The sequence below is a fragment of the Balaenoptera borealis genome (genome assembly GCF_965194805.1).
Source record: "Balaenoptera borealis genome assembly, chromosome: 14".
NCBI lineage: Eukaryota > Metazoa > Chordata > Mammalia > Artiodactyla > Balaenopteridae > Balaenoptera > Balaenoptera borealis.
Genome location: NC_138875.1, coordinates 86,380,685 through 86,393,407, shown reverse-complemented (window position 1 = coordinate 86,393,407; position 12,723 = coordinate 86,380,685). Strand labels below are relative to the sequence as shown.

At 43.6% G+C, this 12,723-nt stretch overlaps 1 pseudogene across 1 annotated transcript; it reads right to left on the bottom strand.

The window, feature by feature from the left end:
* Positions 1-11,997, bottom strand: LOC309610717 (large ribosomal subunit protein uL11 pseudogene; annotated as a pseudogene). Its single transcript has 2 exons — positions 11,990-11,997; positions 1-2,404 (listed from the first exon to the last, which is right to left on the bottom strand). The product of its transcript is annotated as a large ribosomal subunit protein uL11 pseudogene (transcript).
* Between the last annotated feature and the right edge of the window lie 726 nt (positions 11,998-12,723).

Here is a 12,723-nt window from a genome sequence, read left to right as displayed (position 1 = left end):
TTTTTATTTTTTTATTTTTTATTTTTTAAAGAAATTCACATTCTTTTATTTATTTATTTATTTATTTATGACTGTGTTGAGTCTTCGTTTCTGTGCGAGGGCTTTCTCTAGTTGCGGCAAGCGGGGGCCACTCTTCATCGCGGTGCGCGGGCCTCTCACCATCGCGGCCTCTCTTGTTGCGGGGCACAGGCTCCAGATGCGCAGGCTCAGTAATTGTGGCTCACGGGCCCAGTTGCTCCGTGGCATGTGGGAACTTCCCAGACCAGGGCTGGAACCCGTGTTCCCTGCATTGGCAGGCAGATTCTCAACCACTGCGCCACCAGGGAAGCCCACTTTTTTTTATTTTTTTATTTTTTTTTTAATTTATTTTTTGGCTGCGTTGGGTCTTCGTTGCTGCATGCAGGTTTTTCTCTAGTTGCTGCGAGCGGGGCTACTCTTCATTGAGGTGTGCAGGCTTCTCATTGCGGTGGCTTCTCTTGTTGTGGAGCACAGGCTCTAGGCGCACGGGCTTCAGTAGTTGTGGCTCGCGGGCTCAGTAGTTGTGGGTCGCGGGCTCTAGAGCACAGGCTCAGTAGTTGTGACGCACGGGCTTAGTTGCTCCGCGGCATGTGGGATCTTCCCGGACCAGGGAACCCATCCCTGGTTCGATTGCATTGGCAGGTGGATTCTTAACCGCTGCGCCACCAGGGAAGCCCCAAGCCATCTCCTTTTCCATTCCAGCTGGAATGACGCCATAGCATCGAATGTAGCTATTATTCAACGTAGATTCTCTGTTTCTTACAGTATCTCATCAGATCTAACCCCTCAAAATGCCCTTCTCCCTGCTTCTCTTATCTGCTGACCACTTTCTTTTTCCCCATATGCTCCCTAACATTTTCTACTTCCTTGTTTCACTCCAGCTGCTCCCTCTTTCTAAAATACCACCTTTCCCCTATGTCTGACTTTTAAAAAAAAGCCTATAGCCTTGGCTGCAGTAAGGAAAAACCTGGGTTCCTGGGACAGCACAGAGAGGTTATATCGCAGCCCAGAGAAGGCGTGTATAGGATGGCAAGAGGTCACTGGCAGAATTTCCTGAGGCAGGAGGCTGGCTGAGCAACAAGGAACTATCAGCACAGATTTGTGGAAAGTGGAAGCATTCCTCAGAAACCCCCAAAAATATCAGGGAAGGGAAACTGATAAGTGGACTTCCTAGATGTGGTCACACACAATGCAGAACAGGTGGGTCATATGGGCTTTAAAGGAAATGCTGACTCCTCCACACTGGCCCACACAGACACTGGGTCACAACTCCCTGCCCCCTCCTCCCTATTGGTCATTCCCCTGGCATAGTCCAACCTGATGGGCTTCACTAGAGTTTTCAAAGGTCCCCCCCCCAACCCCCGGAAATGCTTGAGATTGTAAAAAATACATTGTATCCAATATATGAAAATTACAAGATTGAATTTAAATATTTTAGAATCTTCAAAAGGTAACACATAAACTGGCACAGACTTCAATGCTGACATAGGGAATTGTATTTAAATGGGGGTACTTTTTAATGCAAGATATAATATGAAATGCTTTATATTTGGCTGTGGCATCCAAAGTAAAAATGTCTAGGGCCTACATTGGTCTTAAAATGGCCCTGTTCTTTTCTTTCATTTAAAAAGAAATTGAAAACAGATTAGACATTTTTTTTTCAAATGTTTCCCTGCCAAAAGAGAATTTTGAAAGTTTTTGGAATAAATCATCCCAAGAATGTCAGTATAGCTGATTTATTTTTTGATCCAGGATCCAGTAAAGTTTCATGCTTTGCATTGGTTATTATATATCCTTTATGTTTCTCTCTCTCTTTTTTTTTTTTTTTTGGTTTGGTTGTGAAATGATTCCTTATTTACGTTCTCCTTTATTGAAACACTTCCCTTTCTAGTTTTTAACTAACTGGGCATTGCATGGCACCACTGTTGATGTCATCTTTCATGTCGTGATGGTGGTGGCCATCAGCACAACACCTCACAGACCGGGCAGTCCTCAGGGTCTCTTGATGGTTCCAAGAGAATTCTCTAACCAAAGACCGGTGCTGCATCTGTCGGGCAATGTTGACAATCTTGTCAAAGTGATACTCCCACTGGGCTTAATGTTTTTCTGCTTCTTTCCGTCTCTTGGCCTTTCCTTGAGGACTTTGATGATCAGCGCAGAGGCAAAACGTACCGCCTCAGTCTGAGCCTGTTGGTTCTGAATGGTCAGTTTCACTGTCATCCTCAGATGCCTCCAGTCACTGGTTGCCTTGGCGATGTCATCACCAACCTTTTTTGGAGACAGACCTAGAGGGCAGGTCTCAGGGGTCAGGGCAGATGTGGCACTGAATTCCCCACCAGTGTACCTCAGGCACACGACTTTGAGAAACCGTGGGTAGGTGGCCGTACTTTAACCGTATCTCTGTTGTCAGGCCTGAGGGCCTCTTCTATCCTAGTCCAGGGGAGAGCTAACCTTCTCTCCCTTCACACAACACCCCTCCTCTGTCTCTCTTGTTTTTTGGCCGTTCACCGTGGCCTGTGGGATCTTACTTCCCTGACCAGGGATTGAACCCAGGACCTCAGCAGTGAGAGGCAAAGTCCTAACCACTAGACTGCCAGGGAATTCCCCACACCCTCTCTTTCTCTTAATCTGGAACAACCCTATGCCTTTTGTATTTCCTAGGACACTGACTTTGAAGAACCAGGCCAGCCGATTTAACAAATGTCTCCCATTCTGGATTTGTCTGATCGTTTCCTCATATGTGTGTGCCATTTTGAAAAATATATATAATAGAACACATTTATTGTCTCCCAATTTGCACTCCGCCTGTCTGTCCCTTCATCTTTCCGTCTCAGCTAACATCTCCTCCGTGTCTTCCTGTTCCAGACAAAGCCTTTACCTCTCTTTCTTTCACCCATGCAGTCCAATTCATCAGCAAATCCCATCCACTTAGCCTCTAAAACATAGCCAGACTCTTGTGGCTCTTTCTCCAGGCCAACACCCTGATCCGAGGCACCGATTTCTTTCATCTTAACCCCCCAACTGGTCTCTGCTCCCACTTGGGCCCTGGATGATCCACCCTCCTCCCAGTAGTGTGGGATGTGCAGATTTCCAGAAAGCTGATGGCTTGAGCCTATGTCCCTCATTCCTCATTTCTGACTCTCTCTTTGGGCAAATACAACAATCAAGAGGGTGTGAAGGGCATGGGGAGGGGGATGAGGCCCAGGGGACCCCCAGAAGGTGACAGTGTGTCAGCACATGGACCGCCGGCCCTCGTGTCCGGGTCTTCCTGCTTGCTGGTTTGCCATCCCAGTTGGTTATTGAAAACAAGAAGCCCTCCCCTGCTTAAAAGTCCCCAAAGACCAGCCATCCTATCTCTTGGCCTCATTGCTGCTGTTCTGCCCCTATTCATTCTCCCTTAGCTGCACAGTTTTCTTTACGGCTTAGGAACAGCCCGAGGCTTTTCCTGCTTCAGGGCCTTTGCACTCACCTCTGCCTGAAATGCCCTCCCCTAGATCTTCCCATCAGAGGACCCACCTCCTCTCTCAGGTCTCAACTCCAACCTCCCTTCCATGACCACCATTTTAAACTAGTCCACTGGCTCTCAACTAGTCTCATCCCATGATCCACTCCTAGGTCCTTCATAGCGCTTCTCAGTATCTGGAATTTTCTGACTGGTTGGATATTTGTCCGCTGTTAGTTCCCCTACCTGTTAGCGTACTGATAACTCCGTCCTCGTCATGCACGACACTCACTTCAATGCGAAACTTCTTCGTTGTCCTTTTTTTTAAAAAAATTTTTTTGGCTGCTCTGCCTGGCATGTGGGATCTTAGTTCCCCGACCAGGGATCAAACCTGTGCCCCTTGCACTGGAAGCTCAGAGTCTTAACCACTGGGCCGCCAGGGAAGTCCCAATCCAAAACTTCTTAACGACTCTGAGACCAAGGCACGGTGAACGTCCAGATTTTATTGATGCAGAAACTGAGGCACAGAGAGGTACAGGGAAGGCACCAGGCAGTCTGGCCCCAGTTCCACACTCTTTTTTTTTTTTTTTAATGTTATAGAATATATATTTGTATAGATTTTTATTTATTTTTTTGTATTTTTAATTTTTTAATACAATTTTAAAGGTTACCTCCCATTTACAGTTATTACAAAGTATTGGCTCTATTCCCTGCATTGTACAGTACATCCTTGAGCCTACCTTACATCCAGTAGTTTGTACCTCCCACCCCCTCCCTACTGATAACCACTAGTTTGTTCTCTGTATCTGTGAGTGGGCTTCTTTTTTATGATATTCACTAGTTTGCTGTATTTTTTAGATTCCACATTTAAGGGATATCATACAGTATTTGCCTTTTTCTATCTGACTTATTTCACTTAGCATAATGACTTCCAAGTCCATCCATGTTGCTGCAAATGGCAACATTTTGTTCTTTTTTTATGGCTGAGTAGTATTCCATTGTATACATGTACCACATCTTCTTTATCCATTCATCTGTGGATGGACACTCAGGTTGCCTCCATATCTTGGCCATTGTAAACAAGGCTGCTAGGAACACTGGAGTGCATGTATCTTTTTGAATTAGTGTTTTTGTTTTTTCCGGTTATATATCCAAGAGTGGGATTGCCCAGCTCCACGGTCTTCACCACTGTGCTCTCAGATCCCCATGGAAGCACCACGAAAATTGGGTTTTTTTCTGTTTTATTGCTTGGACTGCAGCTCTCGGTGCTTGGAACCCAAAGCGTCTGATTCGGGCTCCGATTCCAAGAAGAAGCCTTTTATCTTCTTGCTGGGCTGGGTGGTAGAGCCATCACAGCAAGCCCAGGGCCTCAAGAATGGTCTGTCGTGTCGCACGTTTAGGAGCGGCAGGATGAACGGCTTCAGGGAAGTCTCAGGGATGACTCATTGGCGTGGATAAAAGAAAGACAAGGCCAAGTTGTTAGAAGTTCATAGCTCGATTCCAAGAAGCTAACCACACATGGCTATTTACATTTAAATTAATTAAAATTAAATAAAATGTGTTCATCCATTGCACTGGCCACATGTTAAGAGTCTAGTAGTGGGGGAATTCCCTGGTGGTCTGGTGGTTAGGATTCGGCCCTTTCATTGCTGTGGCCTGGGTTCAATCCCTGGTCGGGGAACTAAGATCTGGCAAGCTGTGTGGCGAGGCCAAAATTAAAAAAAAAAAAGTTTAGTAGAAACATGTGACTAGTGGACATGTTTCCATCATGGCAGAAAGTTCTGTTGGATGGTGCTGGTGTAGGTGGACCATCACTTAGTTAAGCATCCTTCTACTGTTGGCTATTCACGTTGCTTCCAATATTTTTCTACTATAATCAGTGGAACAAGATTATGACTATTCTTTTTTTTAATAAGGTTTTCTTTTTTTTTTTTTAATAAGGTTTTGTTTTGTTTTGTTTTGTTTTGGCTTCACTGCGCGGTTTGTGGGATCTTAGCTCCCCGACCAGGGATTGAACCTAGGCCCTCGGCAGTGAGAGTGCAGAGTCCCAACCACTGGACTGCCAGGGAATTCCCTATATGGCTATTCTTACACATAGATCTTTGCCCATGTGTGCATGTATATCTGATAGATACGCTTCTCAAGGGAACTTGTGGGTCAAAGGGCACATGCTTTTTAAATTTAGACAGACTTTGCCAAGTCCCCCTCCAAAGAGGTTACACAAATTTACACTCTGCCAACAATAATCAACAGCCCCTGTTTCCCCACACCCTGGCCAGCACTGGGGCTTCTCAAACTTTGATCTTTGCTTGTCCGCTAGGTGAATAATGGTATCTTACAATAGTTTTAATTTGAAAATTATTTTAAGTTTCCCCTAACCTCATTCATTATTTCACCGACAAAAGCACTTTCAATATGAAAAGCATTTCTCCAAGTTCTTTGTATCTTAGTTGGGGACTTTGTCCTTCAGGGCAGCGTCTACTGTTTATATTGATTGCCTCACCCGTCACTGGTGTTGAACTGTGTGCTGCTAATTATTAGCTATGGTGGATTCAGAAGGAAGGGTAGAATTGGATATGGAACGCCCAAAGCTACAACAAATTATAAAAGGGCCCGGCTGTCACTTAAAAGAAAAGTATGATGTTTCTCATAAGAGACTCCATTATCAGGTACAGATTGTTCATTTAACTGCACAGGTAAGGGGCTGTCACCTAGTCCTTTTCCTCATGAGTAATTGACTTTTTGCTCTCGGAATGCAAATCTGCAGTGGCAGATACACAGGACTGTTGACTTTTAAACTGTGTAACATTTAAAGATAATTTTGGTACACCCATGTTTGGAACAGCACTATTCCATAGCCAAAAAAGTGGAAAGAATCCAAACGTCTATCAACGGATGAACGGATAAACAAAATGTGGTGTATCTATACATTAGGATATTATTCAGCCATGAAAAGGAAGGGAATTCTGACACAGGCTGCAACATGGATGATCTTGAGGACATTATGCTAAGTGAGGTCAGCCAGTCACAAAAGGGCAAATAACATAGGATTTCAGTTATATGAGGTCCCTAGAGAAGTCAAATTCATGGAGAGAGAAAGTAGAATGGGGGTTGCTGCCAGGGGCTGGGGGAGGGAGATGGGGAGTTGTTGTTTAAGTGGGACAGAGTTTCAGTTGGGGAAGATGGAAAAGTTCTGGAGATGGATGGTGGTGATGGTGGCACAACAATGTGAATGTACTTAATGCCACTGAACTGTACACTTGGAAGATGGTTAAAATGATTAAAGAAAAACAGTGCACACATGGAAAAGTGTTTAGGAAATAGGTGGAGAAACAGAAAATAGTCACAGAAGCTCCCATTTGGGAACTTCTTCTGTTAGGGATTGAACCTGCGCCCCCTGCAGTGGAAGCACAGAGTCTTAAACTGGACTGCCAGGGAGTTCCCAGTTATGTGTCTTTTTATTTTTTTATTTCTTTATTTTAAAAAAATGTATTTATTTATCTTTGGCTGCATTGGGTCTTTGCTGCTGCGCGCGTGCTTTCTCTAGTTGTGGTGAGCGGGGGCTACTCTTCATTGCAGTGCACGGGTTTCTCTTGTTGCGGAGCACGGGCTCTAGGTGCGTGGGCTTCAGTAGTTGTGGCACGCGGGTTCAGTAGTTGTGGCGCACAGGCTTAGTTACTCCGCGGCATGTGGGATCTTCCCAGACCAGGGCTCAAACCCGTGTCCCTTGCATTGGCAGGCGGATTCTTAACCACTGAGCCACAAGGGAAGCCCTCTTATGTGTCTTTTTAAAATCACAATTTAAAATGTTTAAAAAGTATTTTTAAAAAACAAGCGCACCAAATATGTCATAATATTAAGGTTCAATAGAGCCGGATGCTGAATATGTTATTCCCTATCCTCTCATGAATGTTTAAAATATTCCACAATCAGGAAAAAATTCTGAAAGTAGTTCTTTAGGGTACATGGGCAAAAAAAAACTGTGATGTAGAATCTTTTTAGACTTTATGCAAATCTTTAGACTTTAAAAGCAGCAATAAGGCTTTGATTATCTTTTTAAAATTATAAATTTATTTATTTACTTATTTATTTATTTGGCTGCGTTGGGTCTTCACTGCTGTGCACAGGCTTTCTCTAGTTGCGCGAGCAGCGAGTGGGGGCTGCTCTTCGTTGCAGTGCGCGGACTTCTCATTGCGGTGGCTTCTCTTGTTGCAGAGCATGGGCTGTAGGCGCGCGGGCTCAGTAGTCGTGGCTCGCGGGCTCTAGAGCGCAGGCTCAGTGGTTGTGGCGCACGGGCTTAGTTGCTCTGCAGCATGTGGGATCTTCCCAGACCAGGGCTCGAACCCGTGTTTCCTGCATTGGCAGGCAAATTCTTAACCACTGCGTCACCAGGGAAGTCCCATATCTTTTTAAAATTAAAAAAATACATATACACAATTAAAAAAAATTCAACTGTATTGCTTTGATTATCTATTGCTGCTTCATAAACCATTCCGAACTTAGCGGTGGAAAACCACTATGATCTATTATGCTGATCTCCCAGGGTTCTGGGGTGAGTGGGCTCAGCAAGGTGGTCGCTGCAGGGATCTCTCATGTGCTTGGGGTCAGAAATGGCTGGAGGAGTCAGGGAGGCTTCCTCCCTCACTCGTTTGGCATCGGGAGCTGGTTTTGGCTGGGACCTCAGTGGGGGCTCTTGCCAGAACTCTACACAGAGCAACTTCATGTGGTCAGAGGTTCCTCCCAGCATGGCGGCTGGTTTCCAAGAGCCAGCAGCCCTTGAGAGCCAGACGAACACTGCATCACTTCTGCCACCTTCTGTGCATTAGAAGCAAGTACAGCTAGAAGGTACAACTTCAAGGTCATGTTATTAAAAAGGAATCTGGTTGTCCTCCACTCACTTTTCCTCTGCCCTTGGGCTTGAATGGGGACAGGGTGCCAGTGAGCCAGCTCTGACCCTCGCGGGCAGGGTAAGTGTGTGGCAGAGCAGCGAGACAGCTGCCTAAACATTCAAGGGGAAGAGAATTAGTTTCTACCTTTTTGTTCTGGTTTTTGCTTTCTCCCCCCCCTCAATGTGGTTAAAAAACACATAACATATAATGTACCATCTTAACCATTTTTAAGTATGCAGTTCAGTAGTGTTAACTATATGCACATCATTGTACAACAGATGCCCAGAACTTCTGCATCTTGCAAAACTAAAAGTCACTGAATAACAACTTCCCACCCCACTCCACCCAGCCTCTGGCAACCAGAATTCTACTTTCTGTCTCTATGAGTTTTACTACTCTGGGTACCTCATATAAGTGAAATCATACAGTATTTGTCTTTTTTGTGACTGGCTTATATCACTTAGCATAATCTCGTCAAGGTTCATCCATGTTGTACCATGTGACCGGATTTCCTTCCTAATTTTTAAGGCTGAATAATATTCCATTGTATGTGTATACTACATTTTGTTTATCCATCCATCAGTGGACTCTTGGATTGCTTCGACCTCTTGGCTGTCATAAATAATGCTGCTATTTGCATGGATGTGCAAATATCTCTTTGAGATCCTGCTCTGAATTCTTTCGGGTATATACTCAGAGATGGAATTGGTAGATCATATGGTAGTTCTATTTTAATTTTTTGAGGAATTGCCATACTGTTTTCCATAATGGCTGCACCATTTTACATTCCCACCAACAGTGCCCAAAGGTTCCAATTTCTTCACATCCTTCCCAACACTTGTTATTTTCTGTTTTGTTTGTGTGTTCATTTTGTTTTGATAGTAGTCATCCTAATGTGTGTAAGGTGATATCTCACTGTGGTTTTGATTTGCATTTCTCTGATGATCAGTGATGTTGAGAATCTTTTCATATGCTGGTTAGCTATTTGTATAACATCTTTGTAGAAATTTCTATTCAGGTTCTTTGTCCATTTTTAAATCGGGTTATTTGATTTTGGGGTTGTGGAGTTGTAAGAGCTCTTTATATATTCTGGATTAACCCCTTAGTAGATATATGATTTGCAAATATTTTCTGCCATTCTGTAGGTTGCCTTTTCGCTCTGTTGACTGTGTCCTTTGGTGCATAACAGGCTTCACCTTTACATGGATAAATGTCAAAGAATTTGCAGGCATGTTTTAAAGCTACCACAAGCATGAAAGGGTTTTGGTGGGGGAAAAAATGTCTCCCTCTGCTCTGACTGCCTTCCACAGAGATAACCTCTGTTACTGGTTTCTTGTGCAGCTTTCCAGAGGTTTTCTTTGAGGATTTGTGATGTAAAGTTTCCATAGAAATTGTGCACAGTTTGTATTTATGCAAAATGAACTACGAGGTAGACCTTGGATCCTCTGGAACAGGTCTCTCAGGACCTCATAACCCTCATTTGTAACATAGGACAGTTGGAGTGGGTGATTTGCAAAGACCCTACATCCTGGATGAACACGGGCCACATGCTGGAAAAGAGCACTTTCCCACATGCTTCTGGAGCCTCCTTTCACTCGGTTTATGGAGGTTTGCTCTTGCCTTGGAAGGTGATTTCTTAAAGGAGAAAGCATTTGCTCTGAGCAGAGTCTGAGTTGTTATTTCACGGGACTCTAAGAGTTTGTGTTTTGTTTCACTTAAATAAGAACACATTTCCTCTTCTCAGTTCTGTGCTGGGCAAAACTCTAATTTCAGTTCTTACTTTTCAGAAATTGCAAAGGATGTGAAACGTAGCACAGGAAGAAGCAAATCTGCTGCCTTGGCCTAAGATTCTTCTCCAATCTGAGATTCTTAGTGTTGAATGAAAAAGGTTCTCAGACACCAGTGAGTGTCATGATGGGCTGGATTGTGGATTAACAATGCAGAATTCTTGGAGTTTCAATCCACACCCGCTGAATCAATCTTTGGACTTGGCTATAAATATACAACTTCACTTATCATGGAAGAAAAGATCCAATTTACAATAGCAACCATAATGATGAAATATTTAGCAGCAAACTTCTCAAGGAATGTGGAGGATATAAATATAAAAGGTGTTAAAATTCTACTATTAAATATAAAAGGAAGCTTGGATGAGTGGCGAGATGATCTTTGTTCTTAGAGAAGAAGAATCCATTTTGGAATGATGTCAGAGTTCCCTAAATATAGCCAGAAATCAATGCAATCTCAGTTAAATAACCAACAGGAAATTATGGGGGACTTTGAGAAAATGGTGCTGAAGTACACAGAAAAAAGTGAATACATGAGAATTGTCAGGAAAATTCTGGAAATGGAGACTAGAGAGGGGAGATTTGCTTTACCAAATATTATAATGAATTATAAAGGTGGAGTATTAGATACAGTTGGCCCTAGAGAAGGAATGGCTGGATTGAGCATTGTCATGAGAGAAAAATCCAGAGAGATGAAAGTATATAAAGAAACTGGCTTGTTAAAGATGGTGACTTCATTCAATGGAGAAAGGACTTGTAATACATTGGATTGGCATAACTGGATTCCTTTCTTACTCCATAGCTGAAAACAAATTAATTCCAAATAGAGCAGAGATATAAAAATAGAAACACCTACAAATCACTGGAAGAGAATGTAGATTTTTAAAAAATTCTTGGTTTGGGAGACTTTTCTGAATATAACACAAAACTAAGAATTCATAGAAAAAGTAAATCTGATCACGAGAAAATAAAATTTCATCTTTTGCAAAATATTGAAGGCAAAGCTGACTTGGAAAATATATTTGTAACTCTGATGTTAGGCAAAGAATTCGTGTCCTTCATATACAAAGAGCGAGTGCTAACAAACAAGCCAGTAGAAGAAATGATCACAGGAGGTCAATGTGAAGTTCACAAATGGCTGATAACTATATGAAAAAATGTTCGGCCTCATTTATAATGAAAAGAAGTGCAGAGCCAAGCAATTAGTAATTTTTCACCTCTCCAGTGTGCAAAAATGAAGAGTTTGATAATACCCAACTGTTGAGGATACAGAAAAGGTTCTTGTGTATACTGTCACTGGGAGTATAAATGGTGATACTCTTTTTGGAGACTGGCTTGGAAAAGCTTTTCAAAATGAAAAAGGTGCATACTTTGGATCCAGCGGGCTCAGGGCTGGGTGTTCAATCCCATGGAAATGCAGGTGGCACTGGTGGTTGCCCCGCCAGGATCTTTCTCCTCCTTGGACCTCTGGGGCAGAACCCCCTCCTCTACAACGCATGTGTCCTGCGTGAATGCTGATGGGCCCACCCAGCAAGATGTAGACAGGGCCTCCAATAAGCCCCTAAAATAAGACTTTCTGGTAACTTTTAAACAGAGGCTGAAGTCAAAAGGACGGGGAAGCCACAGCTGGTTGGAGAGTCTTTCCAGGCAGAGGGAACAGCATGTGCAAAGGCTCGTGGCTGGAAGGAGTAGCACCGTAGGGGTGTGGGTTCCTGGGTCATATCACTTTGAGGGCTCTGGGTGGTAAGTAAGGAAAAATCCAATCAAAAGCGACTCGAACAAGAGAGACCTTTGTTACATTGCATAACAAGAAGCCAGAAATGGGGCTGCTCCAGTAGGGGTTAATTTAGTACCTGAACATCGCCACAAGGACCCAGATTCTGGCTTTTCCCATTGGCTGTCAGAGCACAGAATTGAATGAACTGTAATCCGTGGTTCACACCACAATCTCATCATTTGGTCCATTCAAGTCCTGCTTATGTTCTTTTTAACAGTTGGATTCCATCTATATGAACTGTGCGAATAAGCAAATCCACAGAGACAGAAAGCAGATTAGTGGTTGTCAGGGGCTGGGGGAGGGGGAGCAGGGAGTGACTTTTTTAAAGAGTATGGGGTTTCTTTTGGGGGAGATAAAAATGTTCTGGAATTAGATGGTGGTGAGAGTTGTACAACATTATGAATGTACTAAAACCCACGGACTCGTACGCCTTCAAAGGCTGAACTTTATGGTGTGTGACTCAATAAAATTATTATTTTTAATAGGAGCACACCGTTTTGTTTTTTTTTGTTTTTTTAAATTTATTTTTGGCTGTGTTGGGTCTTCGTTTCTGCGCGAGGGCTCTCTCTAGTTGCGGCAAGCGGGGGCCTCTCATTATCACGGCCTCTCTTGTTGCGGAGCACAGGCTCCAGACGCGCAGGCTCAGTAGTTGTGGCTCACGGGCCTAGCTGCTCCGCGGCATGTGGGATCTTCCCAGACCAGGGCTCAAACCCGTGTCCCCTGTATTGGCAGGCAGATTCTCAACCACTGCGCCACCAGGGAAGCCCTAACATTGTTTTTTTTAAGAGGAAGTTAAGGGACTTCTCTGGT